The sequence below is a fragment of the Cicer arietinum genome, chromosome 8 (assembly GCF_000331145.2).
Source record: "Cicer arietinum cultivar CDC Frontier isolate Library 1 chromosome 8, Cicar.CDCFrontier_v2.0, whole genome shotgun sequence".
Lineage (NCBI taxonomy): Eukaryota > Viridiplantae > Streptophyta > Magnoliopsida > Fabales > Fabaceae > Cicer > Cicer arietinum.
In genome coordinates, this window is record NC_021167.2 from 26,186,371 (window position 1) to 26,193,854 (window position 7,484).

Genomic DNA, 7,484 nt, shown 5'->3' on the forward strand with positions numbered 1-7,484 from the left:
TTGGTTAATAATATGAATCTTGTTTTGTGGACTTGATTTTGATGTTTACTCTTTTTGTGTTTTCAAATTGCTTTTTATTTTTTTTATTTGATTTGTATGAATGAATTTTTTTTCGTAATGGACTCTTGTTTGTTTTTTTCAGTCATTCACATTGGTGTCTTATTGTGTATAAAATGTGATTTGATTTGTTAGATGTAATTTGGTATAAGAATGTAAGCACAAATTTCATTAATCTTTCTATGTTTTACTTTATGTCTCTTCTCTTTATTGAAGTACAGTCTTGCCTTTTATGATGTGTTTATGCTCAATCTTCCTCTATTGTTTAAATAGTTCTCTGCCACATAATTTGATTAATGAAATGTATAACTTTGTTGTTGTTAAATAACGGTTATAACGTTATATCACGACATATTTCGATGAATCTATTATGAAAATTGTGATGCTATTGTAGTTTTGCTATTAAAACAATAAAAATCACTATTTAAATTTTTGCTAGTCAACATAGCGGCAATAGGAGAAAAAAAAAAGAGAGAGTAGAATATTAAGTTTTAAAAACATAATAAAATTAAAGATTTTGCATGAGTGCTAACACCTAATTTTATTTGTATGAAACATGCTTTTTTATGTATAACATGCATTTAGGTATTTATGCGGCTTCTACTATTTGGCTTCTACTATTTGAGAGCAACATTATACCTTATTTTACACAATAGGTTTTTAGTGTTTCGCTATTTTCCGGAATCCTCTATTGATAACACTCTTTATGTCTAAAAAAGTTAAGCTTCTATTTAACTATTAATTGCCTTTCTTTATTACTATTCTACACACATCTAGAGGATCCAAAATCAGTATAACATCCTTTAAACTAGAGATAAAAATAAAAATAGATAGCAAAGTTTACTCTTTCTAAAGTTTACTCTTATTCACTTGACGAGGTATACTATTTTGAATTATCTTTAGTGCTATAGTCGTTATTTGACATTAGATGAAACAAAAATAAAAATAAAAATTGAAATTATATATTTCATTAGTAAAATTATACAATAGAGGACTATTTATATAAAATTTATTGTCTTAAAATTATACAATAGAGGGCTATTTATACAAAAATATTGTCTTAACTAACTTATAAGATAAGTGAGGCAGAAAATTGTCACCTTAACCTATGTGCTAAGCTTCTGCAATCATATATATATATATACACGAACAAAACTCTATGCTTTCAACTCTCATACATCTTTTAAGGTCTCTTTGTACAATTTACAAGTCAAAAAGAAGTTTATTGTTACAAAAAGAAGTTGATTTAAAACCACATGGTTACAAAAGTCTTAGAAGTTGCTATCATGTTGCAAACTATATATATATATATGTGTGTGTGTGTGTGTGTGAATCTTCTAAATATTACAACACCTGAAATAGAAACGAACTTCTTTATTTGATCATCTCTCATGAAATAACCATTAATATGTTGATTTGCTTTCTTAGTCTGCAGTAACTTAGATGCTTTGCCTAAATTTCATGAATTACTAATTCCATCAAAATATCATTCTAACAAATGAAATTAAAAAGAAAAACAAACAATTTGCAAACAAAAAGAGAGTAAACATCAAAATAAATTCCATAAAACAAGATTGATATTATTAACCAGATTTTAATTTCTCATATACTTAATATTTTCTATGATATACTTGAAAAAATCTTAATAACCATCGTCATAAAACCTCTCGAGTGATATGGTTAAAATTAACCTAATCATTTATATTCATCTAATGGGAAGAAGACTTTTCTTGTAAATGTCAGTTTGACAAAAATATGCATCTCTTTTTAAGACCAAGCTCCTCAATCATCTAATTATTGTAATTACACAAGAATACTTCATCGTCTTTTCTTCTAAAGAATAAATCACCATGATTTTCATCTCTCATAGGATGCTCAATGCATGGTATAGGCCCAATAATGAAAAATTTAGTCCATGATTCCTTCACATCGAGTTCACCCAAAATTGATATGTGAAAAGGAATCGTCTCTTTATAATTTACGATCAAAGGAATTGACTCTTTTAATATCAAGTATTTGTATACAAGTACATAATCATGAAAACTATTTTTCATAACCAAGGAGAAATGTGTTGTGCAAAACACCTCATTAATTAAGTCAAATGACACCATATATGTTTCATCATAATTTTCTATCCACTAATGACACACTCAATTCATGTATACAATGACACCTGAAACACCATAATGAAATTGAGGAATATTTAAATCAAATTTCTTCCGAGAGTGACTTCTTAGACTATATATCTCCCAAGTATCGATGCATGACAACTTGTTTGGCTTACTTTCCATTTCTTCTGTGTCAGATACGTTTAGATGATAATATATATGTACCAAATCACATTGTAGTCATCTCTAACAAGGTCATAATCAAATCCATGATAATACAATCTTTCCTCCTCGTAAATTACTGAGTAATGAGTAGGGTTGGGGGAATCACCTTGAATTCCTCGAAGGCTGGGTTCCATAATACAACATTAGATGTTCTGCCAAGGTAGAAACAAACTATGTCATTAATAACGAGATCCAAAATAAAAATAATTTTATCATTCCCTTGAAATGGAGTTGATCAATTTAATTTGACCTTATTCTCGCACCTCTCTCCAGAAAAAGAGTATATCACGTTATGTGTGGTGTCTCGAAGATTGTGTTGTACGAGGAGAAATATTGCAACATCCTCAAAAGAAGAGTAATTACTGGTTAGGAAATTGTTGCAGTACATGTTTAAGAAATTAAGATTTTCAAATAAGAGATACCATGACTTTTTTACTCGACTAAATCGTTTCAAATATTTAATAAATAACTTAGACAAAATAGAAAATGCAAGATCATCATCAATATGATCGCTAAACTTTTTAGTCAAAAAAGATTTTATATCCATCTTCTCAAATGCAATGTAGCGAAGATGAGTTTATCATTCCAAACTCGATGTAGTGTTTGATAGCGTATGTTCTAAAGAAGATTTTGGATGGAAAAATTTGCAATGTGATCTCAATAGAGCTTACTCCCAAAGCTACATGAACGTGAAAAACCGTTTGACACAAAAAGATTTATCAAAAATGCAAAATTAAATATTAATTCTACTTTGATCAATAGTTATTAATAATATTATAAAATAAAAAATTATATCTTAACTTTTTGTTTTGTTACATTGTTTCATATCTTCATTAATTGATAAGTAATCCTGGAAGGTAAAGACATGATAAAAAGTTTGATTATTTTGTGTATATATTGGACTTATTACATAATGTTTTTACATATTAGAAAAAAAAATATTTCTTTTTTCATAATTATTGAATTATTTAAAAACCATCAAAAATAATATCAACATAACACCTTAAACAATTGGTGTGATGCACAATTTTAAAATGTACATGTGTTGCTGACAGTATTCCTAATCACACTCCATCTTGATTTAAAACCATTAGAATATGAATGAGTTTATTTAACATGCTCTCTTTTTTAAGTAATGGTAACATAACAAGCTCATAGATTTTCCCAACTTTTTTTTAAAAAAACAACATAGATATTTTGAATTATATTAGGATGTGGACTATTTATTTACAAAGAGAATATTAGGGCAGATTGTCATACCCTTTCCACCTCTCTTTTGTCTCCACCTTTTTCATTATAGAAGAGATGTCGATTAATTAGGACTACGTTTCTACATCCAATTTTATTTAAATAATTGATATTCATATAAATCATTTTTTCTTGCTATCCTGTCCACTATGTGCGAAGTTTGGTTTTTACATCTTGTTGCGATAATCATTTTATTCATATCTACTTTAATCTTGTACATGTAAACTCTATTAATGATTTCAACGTCATCAACGTTGCAGATCCTAAGACATGGGTATTCCAACCATTCTAATTTAGTCAAATTTATTAAACGAGTTTACTCGTAGATTCATCATTTTCAATTTTAGCGAATTTGTATGTGTATTGTTTTCGATCGATATACTCTCTTAATTTGAATAAATGAATATTGTTTTTTATGTCAAAATAATAATAATAATAATAATAATAGTAATAATAATAATAATAATAATAATTATTATTATTATAATAAGAACAACATCAACAACAACAACAACAACAAAATATGTAAAATTAAAAACTAAAGAAAGTATTTAATCAAAATCAGAGCATGGTATTTAATCAAAATCATAGTATAGTTTCATTTAACGAAAAAAATAATAAAAATTAAGTAGTGATGTCTTATCATTCCAAATATTATTTAGTATTTTTGTTGTAAAAGATAGTACTTTGAGTTTGTTCATTATATACACTCTCTAAAAAAGATAATTAAATCAAAATATTTTTGAAAGTGACATGTGGAATAAAATTTTATAATTAAGAATTAGTTATTTGAAGTTTAAGTGGAAATGAGATATGAAACATAAAATATAAGAAACAATAGTTCATTCAATTAGTCAAAAAAGAATAAAGAAATAATAGTACTCAAGAACAAAAATAAAATGTAATGGTCATATAATAGTCAATGCTTATAAAATATATATTCTATTTTTTATTGAAAGAAAGTACTTATAATAAATGAATATTAAAAACAAAACAAAATGTATGCAAATAATTCCTCATCATTTTTCAATAATATTTTTAGAGAGAAAATCATTCATTTTATTTTAATCTTTTTAATTGTGTATACAAAAAATTATTCATATTTTAGAGTAAAAATCACTCAATTTATTATAAAGTTTTCAATTGTTTTCATTTTATTTATTCTTTTGTTAATCAACCATTATTCTTATAAACTAATAAATTTACAAATATTAAAACTTTTTTATGATCAGGTTGATACATTTATACACCATAAATATCACATTTAAATTTAAAAAAAAATTATATTAAAAAGAAAATTTTACAAATTACACACGAATAGCGCACAGGTTATATTCTAGTTTATTTTATTTAGAAAAATCAGATAAAACCAAAAAATAATTATCTTCCGTAAATATAAAAAACTTGAATTTGAAAATCAATTACGAGAAAGGAAGATATTAACATCATATATCATTCGCTAGAAATAGTTATCTATAATTAATTGTATAAAAATTATAGTTTTTAATTTTATTTATTTTATTCAAAAAAGAAAAGTAAAGATTAGAGATAACTATTATTTAAAATAAAAGAGAGAAAAATAATTTTTTATCATTTGGTTTGATATATCTCCGGGTGAAATGGTTATTTGAAATACACCTTGAGGTGTAGCTTGTAAAAATTCTCTTACCTCTTTATTAGAAAAAGAAAATTAACACAAATACTAAAAAATGAAAATAGAAAAGAAAAAAAAAAATTGAAGCAAACGGAACCTAAGACACACAATTCCAGCAAACCAGTACCTAATAAACAATACTAAAAAGGAATTTATCAAAATGAGAAAACAATGGGAAAAAAAGTACAATGATGCATGATAATATCAAGATTTAGCTTGATAGTGCCTCAATCACATTAAAACATATCATTGTTTTGAAAGGTTTGAAAATCTCACATGTGCATGATTTCAAAATGTAAACATGCTTTAAAGAGCCAATGCTTTTTTAAACATATTTTTAGCTACGTCAAGAAAAATAAATAAAAGAATAGTCAAAACCATTATGTCCTTTAAATTAGAGATATAAACATAAACACACAGTATAATATACTATTTCTATTGCATACTTTGATTCACTTGACGGTGTACATTATTTTAGATTTTTTAGATATGTTTAGAATAGACATAAAAATAGGTTATGAATAGCTAAATAGAAGATTAAATTTTTTAGACTTAAAGGAAGTGTTATTGTCCTAATAGTGAAAATTCAATAGTGTTGCAGTTTTTATAGAGGATTCATCAAAATCAACTATATGATAACTGCTATAATTGTTATTTGACAATACTAAATGAAATAAAAATAAAGAAACTTAAATTATATACTTCATTAGTCAAATTATACGATAGATAGTTACTTATACAACAAAGATCGTCTTAACTAACTAACTAATAAATTGAGTTATTTAAAAAATTGTCATTTAACCTATATGTGAAACATCTGAAATCATATACAAATAGGAGCTAAACTCTATCTTCTTATTTTCTCATACACCTTTCAAGTTCTCTTTGTACAATTTAAAAGTAAAAAAAAAAAAAAAAAAAAAAAAAAAAAAAAAAAAAAAAACAACTGATTTTTACAAAATGAAGTTTATTTTAAATACATGGTTACAAAAAATTTACATGTCATTCTAACAAATGAAGTTAAAAATAAAATAAAAAACAATTTGCAACCAGAAAGAGAATACACATCGAAATAAATTCCATAAAACAAGATTCTTATTATCAACCATATTTTAATTTCTCATATACTTCATATTTTTATGATTTACTTGAAAAAATCTTAATAACCATCGTCATAAAACATCATGAGTTAAATGGTTAAAATTAAACTAATCAATCATATATTCGTCTAATGAGAAGAAGACTTTCCTTGTAAATGACAGTCTAACAAAAATGTGCATCCCCTCTAAGACCAAACTCCTCAATCATCTGGGTATTATAATTAAACAAGACTACTTCATCGTCTTTTCTTCTAAAGAATAAATCACCGTGCTTTCCTTCTCCAATAAGATGCTCAATTCCAGGTATAGCCCAATAATAAAAAGTTTAGTCCATGATCCCTTCACACCGAGTTCATCCAAAATTGATATATGAAAAGTAGTCGTCTCTTTACAATTTATGATCAAAGTAATAGACTCATTTAGTACATCAAGTATTTGTACACCAATACATAATCATGAAAACTATTTTTCATAACCAAGGGAAAATGTGTTGTACCGAACACCTCATTGCTTAAGTCAAATGACACCATATATGCTTCATCTTCATTTTCTATCTACCAATGACACACTCCACTCATGTATACAACGACACCTAAAACACCATAATGAAATCGAGGCATATCCAAATCAAGTTTCTTCGAAGAGTTGCTTCTTAGACTATATATCTCCCAAGTATCAGTGTGTGACAACTTGTCTGGCTTACCTTTCATATCACCAGTGTAGGATACATCTAGTCAATAATATACGTATTGAATCGCATTAATGTAGTCATCTCTAACAAAGTCATGACCAAACGGATGATAGTAAAATATTTTATCCTCGTAAATTATTGTGGAATGACTAGGGCTGGGAGGAATGACATTGAATTCCCCGAAGGTTGGGTTCCATAATACTACATTAGGTGTGCTACCATGGTAGAGACAAACTTGTTGAGACAAAACCTCTCTCAAATGGTTTTAATGATAACAAAATTGTTTAAAAGATTATGATTGTGGTTAATGATTAATTTGTGCTTTTGAGTAAATTCATATTAGAAAACATGTTATTATCATTAAGATAAAGACGAAAAAAATATGACTCAATCCATAAAGT

The 7,484-nt window shown here is 26.2% G+C and overlaps 1 pseudogene; it reads right to left on the bottom strand.

The window, feature by feature from the left end:
- Window positions 1–6,555: 6,555 nt before the first annotated feature.
- The window catches only part of LOC140919112 (F-box/kelch-repeat protein At3g06240-like), a 3,007-nt pseudogene continuing 2,078 nt past the window's right edge, over window positions 6,556–7,484 (bottom strand).